The sequence below is a fragment of the Xenia sp. Carnegie-2017 genome, unplaced genomic scaffold (assembly GCF_021976095.1).
Source record: "Xenia sp. Carnegie-2017 unplaced genomic scaffold, XeniaSp_v1 HiC_scaffold_24, whole genome shotgun sequence".
Lineage (NCBI taxonomy): Eukaryota > Metazoa > Cnidaria > Anthozoa > Malacalcyonacea > Xeniidae > Xenia > Xenia sp. Carnegie-2017.
The window spans coordinates 3,930,235-3,955,539 of NW_025813487.1; the positions used below are offsets into that span (position 1 = coordinate 3,930,235).

General features: G+C 34.3%; 1 protein-coding gene and 1 pseudogene across 2 annotated transcripts in view; both read left to right on the forward strand.

The window, feature by feature from the left end:
• Window positions 1–1,452: 1,452 nt before the first annotated feature.
• LOC124451975 lies at window positions 1,453–11,318 on the forward strand (annotated as a pseudogene).
• Window positions 11,319–11,891: 573 nt separating this feature from the next.
• Window positions 11,892–25,305, forward strand: part of LOC124451358 — a 32,237-nt gene continuing 18,823 nt past the window's right edge. The window contains exons 1-3 of one of the 2 annotated variants that reach the window (XM_047001968.1): window positions 11,892–11,978; window positions 12,055–12,251; window positions 16,736–16,800. The gene's annotated coding sequence lies outside the window, so the exon portion shown is untranslated. Of the gene's footprint in view, window positions 11,979–12,054; window positions 12,252–16,719; window positions 16,801–25,305 lie in introns of those variants that run through there. The other variant, XM_047001969.1, reaches the window with a different exon arrangement.

Genomic DNA, 25,305 nt, shown 5'->3' on the forward strand with positions numbered 1-25,305 from the left:
AACTGTTCTTCATATCCTCAACTGTTCTTCATATCCTCAACTGTTCTTCATCTCCTCAACTGTTCTTCATATCCTCAACTGTTCCTCGTGTCTTCCTATACTTCTTAGATATGAACGGGAGATAATGTACGCCTATATAGATCAGTTGGATTTCACTGGTACCAATCTTGTGCAAGCTCTGCAATTGTTCTTACATAACTTCCGGCTTCCCGGTTAAGCGCAAAAGATAGATCGACTAATGTAGAAGTTTGCGAGTAGGTTCTGTGAAACGAACCCAAAGTAAGGGCATGATTTGTGTCTTGTTATCTGTTGTTTTACATGTCGCATTGCATGCTGGTTCGTGAAACTTACGAAATGACTTTTGTCTATGAACCATGTGTTAATTTTTTTTTCATTTAACATCAACAATAATTTAGGACTAGTTTTTGACGATTTTTGTTTTTTTTTAAGTATTTTCTCATCGAACTTTAATTGTTCGAGTTTTGAGGACTGCAATCTGTTGTTAGATAGATGTAAAGTGAGTTGTTTGAACTGGGAGTATTGTTACATGTTTCTAGATGTAGATCGTCCAGGTTTGTAGAGTCCTGAGAAGGACTGATGTTGTTGATGTTGACTGACGTTTCTACAACCTTACTCATGTACAAACATGTCTAGATATAGCTAGGTTAGGCTGTCTATGATAAACTTTTATTTTATATTTATCATTTATATTTTAGTGACGATGTGTTTGCTAGTGCAGACGCTGCCTGCGTTCTGGCTTATTCTATCATCATGTTGACTACTGATCTACATAGTTCACAGGTTACACAGACTTACTTCATTTGCAATGGTTTTCTATAAAAGTGACTTTATGTCTAAGATCACGTGTCTCCATTGTGGTCACGCGAGATTTCCATGGCGTTGATATGGAGCCTTCATTGGATTCACGTGAAAATTTAGCCTTTAGATGCGACATCGTAATCACGTGAAATTTTTTTTCAGGTTAAACGGAAGATAACGAAAGAGCAGTACATTCAAATGAATCGTGGTATAAATGACAGTAAAGATCTTCCATCTTAATATCTTGAAGCAATTTATGATGATATTGCACAGAATGAAATCAAGATGAAACATACACCAAAAGTGAACAGTAGATACGATGCTACATGTATGTATTGGAACATTAATACGAGAATCAAGGCTTAACAGAAAAAAATGTACAGATGCTAGGTTAAAGGTCTTGATTGCGAAGTGTAGAGTCCTAGCTCTGAGATGAAGGTGAAGGTCTTGAGATGGAGGTGTTGGTCTTGAGATGGGTGTAGGAAAGGGGCTTATAATGGATATTGTGATGTTCGGTGTTGGTCTTAAGAGAGCTCCATTGCATTTTCATGAAAGTAAAGAGATTTTTTATTGTGCGTCCACTTTACAGATGTACAAAGTGAGAAACATCGTCGTATGTTGTATTCAATGAAAATGGAGCATATGGCGGAAAACGCCAAAACACAAATGGAAGACGTGAGTCATATTCAAACGAATTTTGTCACGGCGACACAGATTGGTCACGTGAGGACAATGTTCAAGGTACGGGGGTTGGTGTCTGGAAGGTAATGTTTGTGGTGTATGTAAGGATTGATTAACGAAGCGTTAATTGTGATGTCAACTTATACGGACAGTGCCAAGTACGGGGGGTAGATTTCAAAACATGATGACATTCATCTTAATCTTGTTAAAGAAAAGACTTAGATTTTATGTAATGAATGTTTACGATGACGAAGAGTAAATCTTTTTGATAATCTAATATTTTAAGTGACCAATGAATTATTTGACTGGATTTTCTGTTGAAATAATCCACTACTTAATATTTTAGCTTAACAAGGAATGATTTGACTGGATTTTCTATTTGAGATAATCCACTACTTAAGCTAAATCTGCTTCTTACAAACGGCCCCAGTCCCCATTGTTGACCATTTTCTTTTGTGTGTTTTAGGTTGCATGGAGTCCGTTTCTTGCCGCGTTCAGCGTCAATTTTCGAGACAACGACGATCCTTCTGTTGCTTCATTTTGTCTTGATGGAATCCGCTGTGCAATACGAATATCTTGCATATTCAGCATGCCTGTAAGTTGATAAACACACAACATTCCATTCATTTTAATATATTTGGGCATACCTTTTCATCCCCTGGTGATCCTTTCCCGGACATAAATATATATTCAAAATATGTTGAATGTTGAACTGTTCAAATTTATAAATATATTTACGTAGTTACATACACGTCTTGTTCTTTGCGTGTTATATGTTCAAGGTTTAGATGATACTCATGTGTATAAAATAAAAACAGATGTTTGTTTACCTTTGAATTTATTGTCTGTTTGTGTACATATATGGATATATCAGGATGCATGTGAATGTGAAATAATCTTTTCTTAAACGTTTTTCGATGATTGCAGTTAGTTATAATGATGTTAGGGAATATGAATGGAGATTCTTCACCATTAAGTTCATTTTTCGATATTCCTAATAACTCTTTTCACATTGTAGTTGGAAAGAGATGCTTTCGTACAAGTGCTATCCAGGTTCACTTTACTTACTGCGACCAGTGGCACTCATATTCATGAAATGGAAACGAAGAACATCGAGATGATCAAGACACTTCTTACCATCGCTTAAACGGATGGTAATTACATCGGGAAGTCTTGGCTCGAGGTAGAGAGAATCATCTTGCTATATATTATGGTTGGTGTCTACGACTGAAAATATGATCGATTGTTTTTTTTCATCAAAGGAAAAAGTCTAGGTCTTGTCTGTAGTGGAAACTTCACGATATTGCTACAGTCTTTACTTTTCATTTTTCCAAGTGCTTTGTTGACCGTATTTCATACCCTTCATCAGAGAATCGTATCACAAATGTACATCAGTAATAAATATGTATAAGAAAATGAAGTTTTTTTCTCAAGATATTTTTTATTTGAAGATATTTTCTACGTATGTATTTATCGTATATGTTCGTCTTGTTGGACACTCGTTTTCGTTGCTCAAATGCTCGTTCCGCTTGGCGCATCTTTTTACGTTTCCCTAAAGTCATTGTTTTCATTCTAGATACTGAAATGCATTTTCCAACTTGAATTGGCTCAACTTATCGGTACTGGTGTGAAAACGCGATACCTTCACACGGCGTCCAGCGGTGTTACTAATTCACCCACAGCATTTACCGCAAACAACAAGACATCTTATGATATAACCTCAGGTTGCTTCTAACATTGTTGTGACGCTCATAGAAAAATGTCAAATACTAACGTTGGGTGCTTATCTTTGCTTGTATTTCTATGAAGGTCGGATGCCTGTTGCCGCTGACTCGAAAAAAGCGGCTGGCTCACAGGAAGCCTTTGGGGAGACCGCTGCACAAAGTGTTGTTGTTGCAGTTGACAGGTAACGTTTACTTTAATGATAGCTATGTGGATTGTGTTTTGTGACCTATCTCCCACCCCAGGGGCGAAGCTAGAACGTTAATGCAGAGGGAGAGGTGAATATTCATATATATGGTCATACATTCCGCTGTGACCAACTAATTTCTTTTCAAATTAAAATAGCTTTTAAACCAAATCATTTAAGTAAAACTAAATACATGAATATTCACCCCTCCCATTTAGCGTTCTGGCTTCACCCTTGCCCCCTCCCAGGAATCTTTAAAATTGTTTTTAAGCTAGAGTGGGGCTTGTAACAGCAAGAAATGTCAATGGGTGATTCTCTATGTAGACATGTTCATTGTCCATGTTAGCAGAGTCCTGAGAATGACTGTTATTGTTATTGTTGACTGACGTTTTGACATTCTTAGTGGTAGTCATCTTCAGGCTCAAGTGAACCAGAGAACCTTGAACATAAACATGAAAATAAAATTTTGAAGAACTCGTGCACTGTCCATACGTTATGTTCTCTCAGCAGAATATCTTCATCTCAACTTCTTCATTGTGTTTTATTACGTTTAGAGTTTTCACGGGATCAGTGAAACTGGATGGTAATGCTATCCGTAGGTTTGCATGTATACATTAAACTGCATCTTACATAAGATTTTTATACATCTAACTTGACCATAATTCACTGACCATCCTTTATCCCAAGTACCCAAATCTCCAATACCCTAAATCCCAAGTACCCAAATTTCTAGTACCCAAATCCCCTGTTCCAAATACCAAATCCAAAGTATCCAAATATCCAGTTACCAAATCCCAAGTTTCCAAATCCCAAGTTCTCAAATCACAAGTATCGTTATCTCCTGTATCCAAATCTCAAAATGTTTTCGTTTTTCTCCTAAGTCGATTTCGTGGAAGGTTTACGTCAAGTCTCGGAACTTGAGCTTTCCAATCCTACAATGATACGTATGTTTAGTCTGCAGAAGATCGTAGAGATTGCTTGTTACAATATGGGTCATATTCGGTTGCAATGGTCACGAATATGGGCTGTGTTGGGAGATCATTTTAACAAGGTTAGCGATGATTAATGACTAAGATTGTATCTTCATATTATGGATAATAACATCACGTTGTTATGATGTACTCAGGTATAGTAACAAGATAATCGTTGTCTTCAATGCTCTATCAACTAAACTATCAGATCAACTGTGAACTATGATGATATTTTAAAACACAGTTCTAGTTTCTTTCATATCTCAAGTATAAAAACAAGATAATCAATACCTTCATCTTCAATGTTCTTCTAACTATAGTACTTCTCCATCTTAGATAATTTATGTGCTATTTTAGTGTGGTTGTAACCCTAATGAAGAAGTTGCGTTTTCTGTGTCGACTCTGCGACAATTATATATGAAATTCTTGGAAAAAGGCGAATTGCCAAATTTCCGATTTCAAAAGGATTTTCTCCGACCCTTTGAATACTTAGTGAAGAAAAACAGGTAAGTTTATGCAGGAGTCAATTCTGTCAGAAAATGTAAAGTTTCTTGAAGCTTGAAAATCTTTCTCTCAAATAAATAAAATTTGTGGCAGACTTTGCTGACTCTTTTCCAAGTTGAAATTTTAGGAAGAATTTTACAAAGGACGTCTTTCAATCAATCGCTCTGTTTTGTCTGTTATAAGTGGAAGGATTTGATTAAAATTCTTTCTTCGATATGTTTATGAACTTGGCAACAAGGACTGTAATTTTCAGTCGACGATTTGCTTGAATCAACAACTGGATTTTTCACATTTTAGTTCTTCCACAATTCGAGATATGGTCGTACGATGTGTCACACAAATGGTGCATTCGCAAGCCGCAAACATCAAATCTGGTTGGAAAAATGTTTTCTCCGTTTTTCATTTGGCTGCGTCCGATCATGATGAAAGAATCATGGAACTCGCTTTTCAAACAACAGGTTTGTAGTTTAAGGAAGGAGGTTTTTCTTCTAATCTTACCGCCGACCTGTCTGTTGTTCTCTCGGGTAAGGCTCTTGTATCGGTGCAAATTTTAAAATTTAAAAATAAAAATGGTTGCATATGTTTGAAGAAATGATGGTGAATCCGTTTCCAAGCTTGGACTATTTAGACATCTGTAAAATATTGTTAAATTAAATTCAAATTGAATTTGAATATCGTTTAAGTAAATGTGTTTCTCGGATGTTACAGAGAGCTTCGTTTGCAACAAGAATTTTATGTGTTCGTTCTTTTCCATGGTAATTCAGCCATATTCGTATAAGTTTTCAAGGTAAACTTTTATTTACCATGAAGTCGATGGATGTTCGCCTCATGATGCATGAATGAAAATTAAACAAGAGTTAATGGAGAAATGAAATAAATGTATGAAACTTTTTTTCGATGATGCAAATTACGAGTCAAGTACAGAGTTTTTTTAAACTTTTCTAGCCCTGTTTCTCTACTGTTTAAAAGGCACTTGTAAATCAAAGTTTTGACAGATTCATTCATCCCACAAGATTATCAGTGTATAATTTTCACATCCCCCATTTTCTCTTTCAGCCACGATTTTTGAGAAATATTTCTCCGCGACCATCGACTCTTTCCAAGATGCCGTCAAGTGTCTCTCGGAATTCGCATGCAACGCAAGTTTCCCGGACACGAGTATGGTAGCAATAAGATTGATACGAAATTGCGCCAAATTTGTTTACGAAAATCCTGTGGTACGACGATTGCAAATCTACTTTCTTTTCAACTTTGAAATGATTTAAAATTTTGCAAAATCACGTCAAAGCTAACTTTGGATCAATTCCAACCCAAATCAATTATTTCAATCGCTTTTTCGTGTAGCATTTTCCAATTGCGTCTGTTTTCTTTTCTTTTATAAACAAATGTTTAAAGACAACGGAGTAGAGGATGCTGTGATATCAGAGCAGGACAGAATCTGGGTGAAAGGCTGGTTTCCAGTCCTTTTTGAGCTTTCGTGTATCATCAACCGATGTAAACTAGACGTCAGAAAAAGGTATGGTGGAAATATTAAGTTGTATGTACTGTATTGATTTGTATGTATTGTATAATTTAAATGGGAGCTATTTTCCATCCATCAACTAGAGGCCTAACCGTGATGTTTGAAATCATGAAAACATACGGAAACACGTTTCTCTAGCATTGGTGGCGTGATGTGTTTAAAGTCGTGTTTCGAATTTTCGACAACATGAAACTACCAGACAGACAGATAGATTGGCAGGAGGTTAGAAAACTGTCATTATTGTACACTTAATATATGGCAAGCGTCACTTCCCGCTAAATGGTGCGCTTTGATTGGCTCAGAAACATTTTTGCCGGTCCATTATTCTCCCGTAATCGACCATGTTTCAAAATGCGTAGTTTATAATATGTCGTTATTGTGGTCTTATTGTCTATGATTGCCATAAACACGCATTATATCGCAAAAATTCAACTTACATACACGACTATCCAGTTCCACATGGAATAATATTCATTTCATGTGTTCATGTCTATCCACCTTCATTCCTCATTCACTCATCCATTTCAATTGTGTATCCACTCCATTGAACTAAAATACATGGAACGCTACCTGTAATAGAAAACCGTAGTAATTTTTTGAAATCAAATTTTACACCCAGACACGCGTGTGTAGCTCAATCAATTTTCACTCCGCGAGAGAATCTCGAAACACTAAACACGCGTGTCTGGGTGTAAGATTTGGCTTCAATTATTTGCTTCATGTAGCGTTCCATGTATTTTAGTTCAATGATCCCCTCATATCTTCCTCTATTTCTTATTCACTTCTATCCACTTTCATTCTAGATTCTACTTCATTCTCTATCCATTCTTATCCTATTGCATTCCCTATTCACACACCGATTGCATTTTGTGTAAACGATTTGTACCAGTATGGAAGGTTTGAAACACTCGTTTGTGAAAGTTTGAAACACTTGTTTGTGAAAGAATGCTTTAGCCTTTAAATCAGGAGGGAGAAGTGTTAAACTACGGGAAGGTCGTTTCCTTTACATAGAATAAAGTCCGTGTATAAGGTGTTGTATTTGCTCGTTATTAAATGAGACATCAGCTGAGAATGTTTTGAAATTTGTGATGTTTCTTTATAGAAATCAGAATGGATGACAACAACTTGTAATCATGCTCTATATGCTATCATTGATGTTTTTACTCAGTATTTTGATATTCTTGCTGAAATTCTTCTTGATGATATGTATGGCCATCTAGAGTGGTGTGTCAAACAAGGTAAGCTTGAGATTACGCAACGTGTTTGTGCTTTGCATATGCCTAGGTGATTGGTTCGTTGTGTCAGAGTTTGTGATTGGTTTGAATTATCAGAGTAAGTGATTTGTTTGAAGTATGAGAGTTTGTGATTGGTTTGAAGTTGGAGAGTTTGGGTTGGTGTAAACTAGGAGAGTGTGTGATTGCTTTGAAGTATGAGAGTTTGTGATTGGCTTGAACTATAATGTATTTCAATATTATTTCAAATGCATAAATTATAGTCTTTTGATGAAAATTTTGAAATTTAATAAAATTCATTTTCAGGGGGGGGGTGGAATTCCTACGAGAGGAATATTTGAGATACATTAATATACAAGAAGTATTAGAGATTCTTACAGGTTCGACTGTAAATGCTTTGTAACACCATGTCCTGCTTTGCTCGTTCATTCAATACATGTCTTTAGATAACGAGCAGTTAGCGAGGTCTGGTACCAATTGCTTGGAAAATCTCGTCATATCCAATGGCAACACGTTCTCCGAAGACGTCTGGGAAAAGACATGTCAATGTGTAAAGACGATATTTGAATCAACCGTACCTCACCAACTATTGAAATGGAGACCCGCTGACCAACAAGTAATGAATCTACCCACACCTGATGTCACTCCTGCGTCATCACCACTCAAGGTAAGTTACACGTAGGGCCTGATTATATGGAGGTGAGCTGGGCCGGATAGCGAGCTAGCCCCGATGATTTCAAGGGATTGAAAAGAGTAAAAACTTCAAGGTTAAAAATTACAACTGTTTGCAAAGCGCCACACGTCATTCCGGTTGTAATTCTCAAATTATGGCGAATTGGTTGTTTTAATTTTAAATGTTTTGCGTAGTTATTAAATCAGAATATTGTGAAATTGCTTAAAAAGATTTATCTGATAATAAGTATTGAATCGTTTCCATTTGCCAAAATGATTTAACGCTTGGCTGAATCCCGGCTACCGGGATCATGTAATCCGCCCCTTAGTATTTTTTATGAAGTTTTAAAGCCCGACACTCTAAAATTATAGACAAACTTTCATAACTATTCTGGTTGTTTTATGTATTTATTACCCTTAAAATTGACGTATATTGTAGATAATGTCACCTGTCGACCTGGAGGATGATATCGTGCCCAAATATCCGGAAGGTAAATAAAAAGTTTGTGAATTCTTTTAAAGGAAAATTTTTGCTTCAATTGTCTCCATAATTATAAGTTTGGAAAATAATTCATGGTAAGCTAAAGCTCGCATATTAAAAAAGCTCATTTGAACCAAAAGCTCATATGAAGCAAAAGTTCGCATATTGCAATATAGCTCGTGTGAATTTTTAACTCGTATGGACCAACAGCTTGCATTCTTTGAGTAACAAGTGAAAAATTTTCCGTATTATTTTTTAGACGAGGACGAACAAGATGGTCAGCAATCGTCAAATGGTTTGAATGAAACGGAGGAGGAAATGCCTCAAGAAACAGTTGAAGAAACCAAAGAACAAGACAGCATTAGTTTACATAGTACGCCTAGTTTACGATTTGAACCTGTCGAAGAACACGAACCAGGTAACTATGTGTTAGAAATCAATTGAGATTAATAATTTGTTGTCACAGCCTGCTGCCATTTACGTGTTTAATTCACTTTGGTTTATTGGAAAGGCGTAGCAAAACGTATAATTGATATATACGTTTGAAAAACTCAATCTGAAGTGAACAGCGACGTCATGTAACATTTCCTGAAGCTGCTTATGTTCTAAAAGTTTACATTTTTTGCAATGTTTGAAACAATAATGTTGTTACTAATAGAACTAATAATGTTACTAATTAGTAATTATTACTACTTCTCCTGTTAACATTTATTTTTCATAAGAAATAGCACTAACTTAAGAAACTCTTTTTTGTTTTATTTTTTGGCATTCGTTGCTTATTTTATTTTATTTGAGAAGACCTCTAATAAGATAAATTAGCCCTTTGGGTGGCATATTCAAAAGTTGTATTGAAAAAATCGTCTGAGCGTGAATACGGAAATGTTCCAACCAACACCAGAGTGACATTTTTTAATTTTTTCATGTATGTACTTTAACGTCGTAAAATCATCACATTATTTTAGTTGTGCAGACGGAGAGGATGCTGTTCAATTCATTGATCATTAAGTGTGTCGTCCAATTGGAACTTATCCAAATGATCGACAATGTCGTCTTTTTCCCAAGCACCAGCAAACGAGAAGATGAAGATACTATGGCTGAATTACAGGTCAGTTGTAATTACAGTCGCTGTAGGCAATACTGAGATAAATTGCTTGGTTGTAATGTTGTTATACCTGAGTTCTCCTTAGTGGCATAACAAAGTTCTTTGCTGAAATACAGAATAGGGAGCTTTAGCAAAGACTACGAGTTCGATTTATGTCACTTTGGAGCGAAAACATTGTAGCGACAACAAAAGCACGTAGCCGTCATCAATCTGAGTACCATGTTTTGTAAAAAATTCGTAGTCGCGACTACGATGTCTCTTTAAGCAAAGAAAGTAGTTATATTTCGTCATTGTGTAAGAAATTAGTTTACAGTACTATTTTCGAGCATCCAGGCTTTAATTTAGAACTTTTTTTGATTGCAGAAGTACATTTAAAAGGAAAATATGATTTGCAAAACTTTCATGTATTTCGTACGCAAAGTGAACGGTAAACAAACAATAAAATAGTACAAATATATCATACATAAAACTTAAAATAGTGAAGATTTTTCAGTCTAAAGAGTCGTATTATCTCGCAAAATCAGTCTTGCCAATTCGTTGATATCATTATTGACAAATAGAGCCGTAGCTGCTTCGCAAACTTCGGTGTTTTACACAATTAAAAGGCTCGTTCTGTTGTTTATTATTAAAACAAAATTTTGATGAAACGATAAAGAGAACAAACTTCCTCGTACCATTCTCTTACACGGTCAAACTTCGTACTCGTTGTAGTAGTCGTACTTTTGCTAAAGCTCCCTAATATGTAATAACAGAAAAGACACTTGACATCTTTAGTTGTTAGTTAAATTTAATCAATCTAACATAATGTGCCAGGATGATTACCATTGCACTTGACTGTATACAAGTAAGTTGTTTTTGTTTGATGTGTTAGGACACTTGGAGTCTTTAGTTGTAAGAAATAAATTTAATCTCGGAAACATTGTCATTGCGTTGTCTCTAAGCCATTACAATTGGATAGCACAAAATAAAGTTGCTACAGAACATTTTGTTGTTAGTTTCCTCCTAAATTCCTCCCAGAATAAGCTAGAGGATCCATACTTCAAAAAGTTTGTCACTATTGCTATCTTTATCTATCCACAGTACTTATTCATATCCAATCCTCCAAGTTCCCTTGTGTCTTTTCACCAAAATCCTTTATCTCTTCAAATGTCTATGTGGGTCATGTATTCATCTTATATAAAGCTCTATATTTCATATTCTTTGTTCTTAGAAACTCATTGCTTATGGTCATTATGTTGGTGATACACCAGACTCCATTGAACCAGAGAGGCGTTTAATGGACAGAATTATCGAGACTATTTGTAGTTTCTTTACTGGTATAATTACTGATGTAAACGTTCAAATACAAATTATAAAGATATTTATAAAAGTAATCTCAAACTGTTAAAGTATTTAATGAGAGAAATGGTATATCCTTGAGGAATTCAACGCTATGTTTCTTTTACATTTTTTGTGTAATTTTTTACTATTTTTAATTTTACGTCACCTACACCAGATATAACATAAAGTTCACAAAAAATATTCTCGTACTATATTGAACTTGCAGGAACGATGTCTCTTTCAAGGGAAAGAGCTATTTGTTATATATATATATGAAGTTAATCATCTATTGAATCTAAAAGTTTTGTCAAATTTTCGTAGATTCTTTACAATACGACAATAAGAAATTGAAGGTCTGTTATGCCGATCGGTGCTTAGTACCTATTACATCAATGTATCTCTTGATCTTTGACCCTGGAATTTCGGAAAAATAGTTTCGCCATTTCCATTTGGACAATTTTAGGTTTTTATTCTCTTCAAAATTTTTTTTAAATTTATACTGGAGCCTGTTGCACAAAGCGTGGATAGCGTTATCCATTGGATAGTAGTTTTTTAAATTTGTGAATGTGCATGGTTATATTTTGTTTATGATGATGAAACTTTGTAATTCTAGAACCAATATTGTATTTCATTTATTGTCCAGGTCGAATCGTTGATTTTTCCTTTTTAAGATATTTTTGAAGCGCTCAAAAACGTTGCTACTCAGTTTAATGGATAGCGTTATTCGACCTTCGTGCAACTGATCTCTTCTTTGGTAATTTATTGGTAAAGTCTCTGTAAAAACATAAATCTGGTGAGAACCATATATGGACAATGAACATGATTATTGTCTACTCTTCAGCTGTATCCAGTTACAAGCGCGGAAGTGAATCAGAATGATCTCGTGATAAGCCCATCACTTGCATTTCAATGATGTGTACATTACAATACGAAGAAAGACAAAATTGAAGAAATATTTCAATATAAAACTATGACTCTACGTTGTGGAACGAAAAAATAAGTGTGGGAATGAGGAAATAGTCGCTTTGGTCATATTTGGTGAGTAAAATTGTTTAAAACATTGATTTTAAAGCGGTATTGCTTAGCTACTCGTTATATTGTATCAAAGGCTTGTCTAAATGGCAGAATACTCGTTCACTTGGATTCATTGACAGTTCATCCACATTTTTAGTAGATACACAGATACACATGTAAGGTTTGACTAAATGGCAGAATGAAAGGCGAAACTAGAACCTTAATTGGGGGGGTATATATTCATATATTCAGCTCTGCCCTGCTGATTTCTTTTGTTTGCGATGTTAATTTCAAAAGAAGTCAGCAGGGCAGAGCTGAATACATGAATATTTACCCCAATTAACGTTCTAGTTTCGCCCCTGGGCAGAATACTCGTCCACTTGAATTCATTGACAGTTCATCCACATTTTCAGTAGATACACAGATACACAAAGCATATATTATACTATATTTAATACATTACAAGATGATTCTAACTTCCGTGAAAATAAAAATGAGCGTTAAACGAAACTATAAAGGCTAAAACACACTAGGCAGTCGCTTTAGTCGCTCGTCTAAAACTACCGCTTTGCGTGGTTACTAAGCTAGTAGCGTAGTCACGTCCATTGAGTTCTATAATAACTGGAGCGGCTAACTTTACTGGGGCGAGGATGCCAAAAAAATGGCGGCCAAAGGACGTGTTTCCGCTGATATGATCGCTTTGCAGAAAAATAATATTCTCGTCCTCCTCCTGGTGTCTATAGTAAATTATAAAGAATTTTTCAAAAACAAACACGATATCACAGAATATGGATATCGTTAGTTCCATATTCTGTGACGATTCTTTTTTGGCATTTCTTTTATAATGCCAAGACTTCAATCGTTCAATTGTTGGATGTCGTAGTTTCCACAAAAAGGAAAATATCGCTTCTCACAGGTGAGGTAGTTGTTTGTTTTGTTAGTCCGTCAACGATTAAAAAGCAATTATACATGCACTTGAAAAGCCATAAAATACATATTAAAGATCGTATTTTTTAATACTGACTTGAACGCCAAATATACTGATGTTTTCCTGTTTTTGTTTATAAAATTCTGCATATTTTCTGTCATTTGTTAATGCATGAAATCGCAAATTTACCCATTTATTTGCAAATTAGTTTCCCTAAAGCAAAAATGACCCTTCACATATTTTGCTCTGCGAGTAAGTATCAAAAAGAATTGATCAGTCCCAACGGTACCCATGATTTGGAGCCGAGCTTGTTATGTTCTATTTGCTGACAACATGCAGGGAAGATCAAGGAGTAAAGATGACTGGAAGATGTTATTGACCAGGCAGAGTCTTAAAAAATCATAATGCTGTAAAGATAATTGATTTATTGTCTGTCCTATCCAGAGTTATTTAATTTGATCATGGTCAAATTCTATGGATGGAGACAATGGATTCACTAAGGATGCTTTGAATGCTTTGAAGTTAAAGCTCATGATCCAAAGAAAGATGGCAAGAGGGTTGTGTGTGTTTTGATGCTTAATGAAATGTCAATTCACAAACATGTAAAATGGAAGACCATAAAGTTTGTGTCTATGTAAACATTTGTACTGAGATTGATGATGAGTTGATGCAGATGTGAAGCTTCAAACTGTATAAGCCATTGGGTTTTATATAACTTAATGTTTAAATCATGTCATATCTTTATTAAATTATTTTAGTTGAGTGTTGTTTAAATGTTACTAATATCAAATGCACTATACTGAAGCATTAAAGATTCCGTGATGAAACCTCCAAAGTGACTGTACTGTATATTTCTTCATTATTACAGTTTTTGCTTCAAGAAACAGTTTGAGCTTATTTACCTATTAGAGTACAGAATGGAGATTTATCATATGCATTATTGCTACTTTTTTAAAGAAAGGTTTTTCACTTTTCAAAGCTTTTCTACAAATTTTTTGCTTCTTATTTCTTATCATGAGATTGATGGTATAGAGGTATTGATGATATGATATACAATAATATTCTAATTTCTAAAAAGCTTCTAAGCTTCTACCATTAAAGTACAGGAATGTAATTTATTTGGTTTTATTGCCTTGCTATGACATATCTACTTGCACTTCATCATTCTTGTATGAACAAAACACCAGATGTGGATACTCAGAGAACAAAATGCACTACCAACTGCTTATGAAATTTATTATTGAGGTGAAAACTGTGTTAATCATTCAAATTATAGTGCACTTTTATTGCAAATATAGGAAAAACAAAACAAAGCAAAAAAGAAAGGTAGAAGTATTAAAACTACAAATGAATTATAAACACCGTTGGAAGCATAAGTTTGATGATTATTTGCATTTTGCCCAAATCATATATCAATAAAACAAAATCAAAATGTGCTACAACTTTACAAGTATTGATGCACTTGCACTTCAGAACATCAAAAAAGGTTACTTAAAGTAATTTCTATACAATATTGTTTGTTTTCTTTATATGTTTGTAAATGATGATCTTCATTTGACTCTGAAGATGACTACCGCTAAGGTTGTCGAAACGTCAGTCAACAACAACAAAAACAGTCCTTCTCTGGACTTTATTAAGCTGGACGATCATCATTTACAAACATATAACGATACTCCCGGGTTCAAACCATTTACTTTATTGTTTGTTTTCATTTACCAAACCTATGCAGACTTGAGTCTTTTTGAAATTTCATATGAAACTCAATTACAGAAAATCCGTTAATATCCAGAGATATGTACTTTTATAAAGAAACAAGTAAAAATCCTACAATTGTTGCGAAAAAAGCCATTGCCCATTGCATGAAAAGAAGCAAAATAGCAATGATAACAAATAAGCTAACTTCTCTCTCGTGAACCGTGGAGATGAACTATGATATACTTTTTTGTAAGATTAAAGAGTTTAATCGATCAAACAAGTTTGACGCTGGTAAGAAAACGACGCACATCTGCATTCATACATGTGTAGCCGACATATAGCTCTTTCGTCGATAGTTATAAACGCATCCTCGTAGGAGCAGATAACTGACAACCACAGTTGACTCGCTGTTACGAATTGCAGGTTTTTATCGTGATTTTCATCAAAAAATTGCTTGCCGAATCCCAAAGGACGAAATCCGCCATTTTTTTGGCATCATCAGATATCTAAGGCCGCGCTTGAGATAGCCGCTCCAGTCATGTAGTCGCTTTGAAAGTTCAACATGTTGAACTTTTGACATTGGTCGCTTTAGTCACTTTACACTGATTGGCCAATAGATACGTTTTAACTTCCTAAATGCATATCATATTCCCTGCCATAAGCATCATACGGAATTTATAGATTATGCCTTGGAATACGAGGGCAATATATAGTGAATTCACACTGGAATCTTTCAGTTTTTATATGACTTATCAAATAGGGACAATACGAGCTACAAACTGGAACCCTAATGCACAACCTAAATGCACAGAATAAGATTGTCCACGATATACGCGTAATGGGCTATGATCATATTGGCGTGTTTTAACTGGCTTGTTCTCTTTTCTCAACATAGTAGTTTGTACTGAGTAAATATTCATATATTAGTAGCTATAATAAAGGCCAAAATAAAAAGCTTAAGTTATGTCTGTGTGTGTAACAAACTAAAATCTCCGCCATGTTCAATAGACGCCACGGTAAATGTCGCGATGGTCGCTGCATGTGTGTTTCTGGCTTTCAAGCGACTGACGCGTGCGCATCAATTCGCTTTGGACGCGCGACTGAAGCAACTGCCTAGTGTGTTTCAACCTTAAGCTAAATGGCGCTATGTTTTATTGGATAATACGATAATATATGTTTATGCCTGGTTTAGTAAATTGCGTATCATCTTGTTAACACAAATGATCTGTTTACCTATCAAAACGACGATAAATAATATTTATATCAACCGCGAACGATTTGCATCAATTATACACTACCACAGTAATAAGTAAATATAAATTTAAAATGCAATCGCACACGCAGTACTCTCATGATAATGCACAATTAAATTTATTTAAATTGATAAAATTTTTTAAGCCAGTTCACGTTGTCACAAAAAACTGTCCGTTTTCCTTTTCTTTTGCTGTTTTGCATTTTTTGATGATCCTTTTATTCGTTTAAAAATGCCTGACATGGAAGTCGACTAATTCACTGATTTCAAGAATCACAGGATTTTATCATCAAAGAGGAATCAAGTTAGAAAGAAAAACGCTTGGATTTCTTACACATAAGATATTTATTTGTTTTGAATAAAAGTGCAGTTTTTATCTTTGGACAGCAACTTGTGTCTATCGCTTCGTTTGATGTCATTTGATAAATTTTTAAACATTTGCTGTATGAAATTAGAAAATCAGTTCGATTTTGACGAACAGCTTATTTTGCTCACATTGTCACATTCAACATATGAACATTATTGATGTTACAATAAGGTTTGAATTATGATCACCATTTTTAAACTGATATGTATGTGGTCGCGTTCTTTATATTAAATCTCTAATCTTTGTAAAGTATGTGACATGTAAAGAACTAAAGCAAGCATAATTTGGTCGACGAGGTTGTCATATATGAAGTCTTACTTGTAAAACAAAGGTAATTTTACAAAAGTAAAGCAAGATTTTATATCTACATTACCGACCTAACAAATTAGCCAAAGAAACATCTAGATGAAGTATGAATAAACATGCATGAGACATGAGAGTTGAAATATAAACATATCTAAGTTTATATTTCAACTTTTTAACAATTGACCATAAGCTGCATGGTAAAGAAACAGTAAAACTTGTACAAAAGTATAGGGGAAGGAAAAATAACAGGAAATTATTTTCTTTATATAGGATGCTGAATTTTTCTTTATAAACTGTAACTAACACTAGTGCCAGTCCCCAAGAATCAAAACAATATTTTTGTTAATCTAAACTTATGAACGCGTAAAGTATTAGTACTTCTAACTCTTTATTGAAAATATACGAATCATTGCGATCTGCATATAAACGTGAACAATCGTTAATGATACTTTACTTATATTCTGTTGTTTTGTTTGTTGTTTGTTCATTTCCTATCAAATTCTAAGTACATTTTCTGTATGTATCTAGTTGACATATACTATCAATAATACCAAACGTTGCATGCAGGTGCCAGAACTTTTATGCTGCGGGAGATATACAAACTATACTTGTATATAGAAAAAATGGGAATACGTGAAAATTTATGTAGAAGAGGGGAAACATATCCAGTGATGCATCACCTCCCTTCTTTGCCTACGCCACCTTTGACTAAACTCCGTGTGTCTTGAAAAAGTTTGATGATTGTATTGAACAAACCATTTATTTTGAAAGTAACGAAATTAGCAAAATAAGCAAATGTTACACATGGGAAGAAAGTATTTACACAGAGGAAGAACGCGACAGAATCTATTATTTCTAAAACGAAGTTAATTTGTCAAAAGTAAAACGAGATTCTGAAACTATATTACTAACTTGACATAACAAATTTGCTACTAAAGCATCTCGATATTGTATGACTAAACATTCAAGAGAAATCATATTTAAGTTGATACACCAACTTTTTAACTATGACAATAAGCTGCATTGTAAAGGACAGTAAAACCTGTTGAAAAATATGAAGGAGGCAGAATAACATGAGAACATTTTTCTACATCTAGGACGCTGAATTTTTCTTTATAAACTGTACTTGTCTATTGAAAAAGGGGTATCTGTACAAATTTGAAAAGTAAGCAAATGTTAAACGCAGAAAGAATTTATTTACACCCAGAGGAAGAACGCGACCGAATCTATTTTTTGTGAAATGTTGAATCAACACAGTGAGCTTTTAAAACTATACTTTTGCTCATATGTTAGTTTAACAGTGTTAAGGTTTACTTTCATTGCATCCTTTACTAATATATGTATGGTGTTTTTTATTGATCATCAGTAATTACAATTGCGTGCAGTTGATGATTAAAATGTATTGATAATTTACAATGGGTTATTAAATAACAAAGATCTTTTTAAAATGTGAACTGACTTTAGATTAACGAAGTGAAAAAATTCATTTAAAGTTTCAAACAATGTGTCTTAATCATTCACATTCAAATCCTACTTTAGAGAGGTGATCCCTTTATTCCTGAGTTGAAACTTGTTAAACTTTATATCATTTAACAGTAGTCCTTTGGAGTTTGACTCATTTCAATGTTAACATGTACTCTGCATGAGGTTCTTTATTATGTATTTTTATTTCTGTAACAATTGTTTTTATCAGTGATGTATACTTAGTTATAGAATAATACTGTTTGTTGAAGGAGATCCTCATTCACTCTTCATCTTTGTTCGTTATTGAAATGTGTTTATGTAACAAAATTTATATGGATAAAAAGTTGATGTTTTAATAATGTATGAATTATGATCACCATTTTTAACTGATATGTATGTAGTCGCGTTTTTTATATTAAATTTCTTGTCTTTTGTTTTATTACGTAACATGTAAAGAACTAAAGCAAGCATAATTTTGTCCACACGATCGTCGTATATGAAGTCTTATTTCTAAAACAAAGGTAATTTTACGTAAGTTAACCAAGGTTTTGTAATTACATTTCCAACTTAACAAATTTGATACCGAAACATTGCGTAGTATGAAGTATGACTATAAACAAATCAATGTTTATTTCCATTTCAAATGAAAATCGTTTGAATGATTCTATAAGTGACTTTTAAAGCTATATTTAATACCACGACCGGAAAGTAGGTTTCATTGTTTGTTTCAAGTTATCACTATAAAAATTGCGGCTCTTACACGAAGGAAAGGTTTAATAAATAATTCTGAGTCAGTGATGCTCTTGACATTCACAGATGCCACGTCATAATGTGACAATTTTTTTAAATAAATTAAACTTAAGTAAATAGTACAATGTATAAATGTAAAGTAAAGATTATGTTCAAGTGGTCAAAATGAACGCCAGATAACGTACATATTTCATCATCATTCATTTTTCACGTAATTTAGTCTTAGATAAACTTTGATTCAGCATATACACTGAGAAACATAAATCAAGGTACTTGTTTTGTTTTCCAAGGTGTCTAACTGTTTTAGTTACTTGAATTAAATCGTGTAACAACACATAGTCGAGAAATTTCACTGACTGTCAGGCCAGGCCCGCAGTGAGGTGATAGGCAAGGGGGCATTTTGCCTTGGGCCAGTAATATAATAGGGGCCGACTTCTCCCCATTTGGACACATGAAAATTGCAAAATTGAAGTTTATAGAAAAAGTAATGAATGATTTGTGTATTATTTGTACTTTTCTTACGTTATCTCATGCAGAAGACATTCATCAATTGTTAAGCTTTTAGAAATTCTCGTAGCGTCTATAAACGGAATCACGCTTTAAGCGTTATCAATATGAGCAGACATGTGGCTAGAATGTAAAATTTGGGGGATTAGCAACATTTTGAGGGGGGGGGGAGGCAGTTGTAGACGTCAGGTTATACTGTAATAAAACAATAATATAATTTATCACTAGTTAGTTTTTGTGGGTAGCCGCTGTGCATGCGCGGCTAACCACTATGCCATACTGAAAAAGTGTCTGAGTGAGGCAGTGAGGCAGGCAGTGTTTGTTCGTCGTAATATCCTCGGCTGTATCATCGGTAATAGTCGCATATGCCAACGATCACGAATAGAATTTTTCAAGTAATGTCAATACTTATGTTATTTCCATAATTTCGTAAAAGCACTATTGATTATGCGCATTTTATACAATCGACAAGTTTTTTGAAAATTGACATGTTTCGACATCTCATGATGCCATCTTCAGTATGAGTGAATTTCATATATGTTACTCTTCAATTACCTATGCTTTAGAGCGTATAATCTGCACTTTGTTTTAGTGACTATAGTCAAAACCTTGCAGTGAAAATATCATTCATTTATACGCTTTACTGGTGATTACAGACGTCAAATATATCCCATGAGAGACTACTGCAGTTTAGCGGACACTTTTGACGCTGACCCAAACCCTACCCTATATTCCCAAGCAAAAACGAGCCCGCGGTCACAAGCACTTCGGGTGTTCGCTAAACTGCCGTCTATCAAAAATTTAAATTGGAACAGAATCATCAGCAATATAGTCCTATCAAAATGTTAATAAGCAAATATTCATACAACACAGCAAACCAGTTTGATATATCCTGTTAAAAGAATGACGTATGTCTTCACAACACGATTGTTAGACAATTAAGATATATTATTTATTAACTAGGAGTTATTATCGCAAGGTATATTCTGCCTCTCGCGCCAAGTAGGCGAAAATATTATTATTTTAAGTGTTTTTTCATTCTATCAAACCTACTATTTTAATGCCTTGATGTAAGGTCAATTACTGGGTCATGTCACTAGGCAGTGAACACAATTTTTATCGAGAGAAAGAAATGAAGCACACAAATCTTTATAAATGACATGTAGTACTAATTTTAATTTATCCTTTTAACTTTTGTGAACATTTTGTAAATTTTAAATTATACCTTTTTTCACAAACTCATTCCTTATTTCTCGAATAAAAAATGGTTTCGCCACCAAATAAATTAAAGATTGAGGAAAATGGATCTCGTTGTGCTCATTTTGTACATTGCAAATTAATGCTTTTTGCACAAACTCGTTCTTCATTTCTAGCTTGAAAAATGGCTTCACCGCCTAAAAAACTGAAGTTTGAGGCAAACGGATCTCGTTTAAGTAAACTTTTAATAAATAAAGGAACTCAAGCCTTAAAAACAACATTGCAAATCATTATAAACCTTCAATCATCAAACTTAAAGGATAAACTTAATGATCCTTCTACAAAGAGTAAATTGACATCACTAAAATTCAAAGTCATCAGCAAAGAGCAATGGAACCTTCTTTACCCGTCAACTGGCTCACCTGACATTGAAAACTTTGATATTTCATTATTGACTATCTTATTGCGTAACATATGTGGTCTAACAGCGCCACATGGTGGATGGGATAATCTTCCTTCCTCTTCAGATTCTTCAATCTCAGCAAATATTGCAAGAATAAAGTCTTATCGAAACAAACTGTACGGTCACATAACAAAAACTAGTGTAGATGACAGCGAGTTTGAGTGCTTGTGGCAGGAAATTTCAAAAGCATTGCTTGGTCTGGGTATTCAACAAACTGAAATAGATAAATTGAAGGAAGCTCGTCTCGGTCCTGATGAAGCAAATTATATTGAATTGTTAAAAAACTGGTGTACTGTTGCTGCGAAAACAAAAGAAAGTGTGGAAGATATAAAAAATGATGTAGCTGAAATTACACAAGTGATGTCAACAAAAGCTGATGTAGCTGAAATTACACAAGTGTTGGCAACAAAAGCTGATGTAGCAGGAGTAAAAGACATGTTGCAAGTCAAAACATGTTCAGATCACAAGAAACTTGGAAAGTGCAATTTCAATGGTGTTATAAAAGATCTCAACAAGAAATACCTTGAAGGCACTAGACAATGGTTATTTGAAGAGCTCGACACTTGGTTTAAAGATAGAAGTGAAGATGCTTCCAATGTCATGATTTGGATAGCCGGTCCTGGTGTTGGTAAAAGTGTGTTTGCTGCTAAGTTGTGTCGACGATATTCTGAAAAGAAGAAACTTGCTGCTTCTCATTTCTGCAGATATAATAGATCAAATTATAGAAATCCTCGAATTTTGATAGAATCATTGGCCAGTAGCATGTGTGATACAATATCAAATTTTAAAAGTAAACTAAATGAAGAATTACAGAGAAATAATTCCAAAGAAACAATCGCCGATGCTTTCCTCGTTTTATTAAATAATCCATTGCATTCATTGGAAGATCGTGAACCAATGCTTTTGGTTATTGATGCCTTAGATGAAAGCCAAGTTGACGGCAAAAGTGAATTGTTGGAATTGATTGCAATGGAATTCAACCGTCTACCTAAATGGATTAAAATCTTCATCACCAGTCGTCCAGAACTTCCTGTTCAAAAGGAATTGAAAGACATGAATCCTGTAGAAATAGAAACTCAACCTCATGATAGAAAGAACAAATACGATCTGTGCAAGTATTTAGCGCATGAGTTGAATGTTAATTTCATCATTACTGAGAGGTGGCACGAAGACAGTGATGACAGTGATGACAGTGATGACAGGGATTACTCATTTGACAGTGATGACGTTTACAAGGTTTTTCGTTTATTAGTTAAACAATGCGAGGGTTCGTTTTTGTACGCTTACCACGTACAAGAGAGTTTAAAAAAAGAAAACACTGAGCTAACTGTCGAGAATATTAAACAATTGGTTCCTACTGGGTTGAGTAAATTTTACGCAGAACAATTCAAGAGATTAAAAAAATTATTGAAAGAAATAATTTTATCAACACACAAAACCGTTATTTCCGATAAAAACTTTACGGAATGTCTTGAAGTGTTGGTGACTTATCAAAGTGTTTTGCCTTTGTCTTTTCTTTTTCAATGTTTAGGTTTTTCTGATGAAATGAAGTATAAAGATCGTATTAAAATACATGAAGTGCTATCTCAATTTTTTCAATTTACGATGATCATTTGACTGTGTATCACAAGTCTCTCGTTGATTGGTTAAAATCAGATGGTTATGAAAAGCATGAGTTTACAGTTGATCCAAAAAATGGTCATAAGTTCTTATGGCATGCTTGTGAGAAAGTGTTTAAACAAATCAAGTCGATGAACATTTTTGAAGATCAGATGAACACTGCTATGATTAAATATGCTTTGAAGAATGGAATCTATCATATGTCAAAATGTGGTGAAAATGTTGACTTTAGCTGGGCAATAGATGTCAAAATGATTTGTGTGAGGTTAATGTGTGTGGAAGACTTTTACATGGGTGACATTAGGTCTGAATTGCTTGAAATCATTAAGGAGCGACTCACTTTCTTGAAAAAAGATGTACTTGAGGAAGCAATAATTTATTTGTTTACGATACGGTATGTGATGTATGAGCTTAATGATATCTTAATTTATTTACCAGCTATTGCCAACAGAATTCATGGAAGTAGCGAAAACAGATTATTGGCAAGGGATTTATTGAGACAAGGAAAGTTTGTTTGGTTTGAGAATTTAGACTCAACATATTTAACAAACCATCATCATTTGACTGTCCCCTTGCGTGCTAACGTTACATCTCATTGTGTGTCGTCCAATGAAGAACTTCTTGCTGTAGGATTTGAAAATGGTCAAATATCTATTTTTAAGCTTCCAATATTCGTACAAAAATGCACTCTAGGCACTGCGCTCGATGATTCAAGGTTGGCAGACAGATTCATGTCCCCATATGACAAATATGACTATCCAACATTAACGAAATCTTGTTTTGTACGTGGAAACATCTGTTGTTGCTCCTTTTCACCTACAGGAAAAAGACTGGTAACTAGTGATGGATCTACTGAAGTAAAGTTGTGGGACGTTAACAATGGACGTTTGTTATTATGTTTACAGTCAGATGATGTCGTTAATCATTGCTCTTTCTCAGATTCTGGTTTGTTCATTACAGCAAGATATGATGGAATTTCTTCTGAAGATGTGTTCGCTGCATGGAATTCATTGACTTTAAAAAGAATCGATCGACGCTGCGTTGTTGATTACCAAAAACTACAATGCACCGATAAATATTCAGAGTTCTTTGTTGCAGAATTCGTTGAGACTTTGTATGTTTTTCAATTCCCAAAGGCAATCGATATTTTTTCAAGAAAAAATGAATATCCACTACCTTTACAATCAATGATAACACACCATGATCGTGATTGTATTTTTCATCATACAAGCCAGAATGGAAAGCTTTCTGAAATCACTCAGATGACAAATTACAACGATCAAGGAGAAATCAAGTTTCATTTACCAAATGTTAGGTGTCCATGTGTTGATAGGAATCTTAAAAAAGTCCATCCAATCTCGTTTAAGGAATTTTACGTTGTGCCGTATTTTTCTAAGCTTAAAATTTTCAAAACTGATCATCTTTGGAGACCTTCATTTATCTTTAAGAAATTTGAAATTAAATGTTGTTGTTTTTCACCGGATGGATCTTTTTTGGCTGCCTTCGCTGTTGGTGACCACGTCAACATTCATATTAGGAGCATTGAACGTTGCACTATTATTCAAACTGTACCAATGCAACTAAAGAATGCATTAGGATGTTGGTGGTCAGATGGTTTACTGTGGATATGGGATGGTTCTGATCAACTTACGAAGATATCCACTTCGTCTGAAGCTTTTGTAAATTCCACGCAGACGAAGCAGTTAAACATTGGATTTGAACCTGAAGAAATCTTAACATTTGGTGATGTCTTAGTTTGTATTGACGAACTAGATTTTATTCGAGTTGTTAGAATCACCAAGGGTAAGATACAATACAACAAAACACTTCCTGTTGATAGTTCAAAATTTAAAGCAGCAGCTGTATCACCTGATAATTCTGTTATTTTAACTGTAAGCAAAACAAAATACACATTATGGAAATGGGAAAATAACAACAATGTACTTTACTTGAAACCTTGGCATACTGCAGAAATACCCATAACAGCTCTAATTGAAAAAATTGTTCCACAACTGATAACTGTAAATGATCTAAAGTTCAACTGCTGTATAAGTGATAGTAAACATGCAGCCTTAACATTTTCCAAAGGCTTCAAATGTATGGGCATTTATGTAATTAATGTTCACAAGAATGGTGGTGTGATTGCGATTATGCATGATGTCAGGAAATTTAATTTTTTCTCCGACGTAATCATACACAAATCTTATTGCATTGGTGATTGTTGTAAGTCATTGGTTGCTGTAGATTTAAAGAGTGGCGAAACGTGCAGAGAATTTTACGAATATGTAACTTCTTTTATAACTATGCATTCCAACACAGGAACTTTAGCTATAGTTGACATTTCAGATTGCAGAATTCAATTTTTAAAACTTAATGTTCCTGAATAAATACATCAACTCAAACTTTAATAGTAAATTCAAAAATGTTGATGGTCATAAGGATGATTGCTTGTTTCCACCTACTATAATTTTCTACAGAAGAAGTATACTTATTCTACCAGGCAATTTTTAAAAATTTTTCTATATTTAC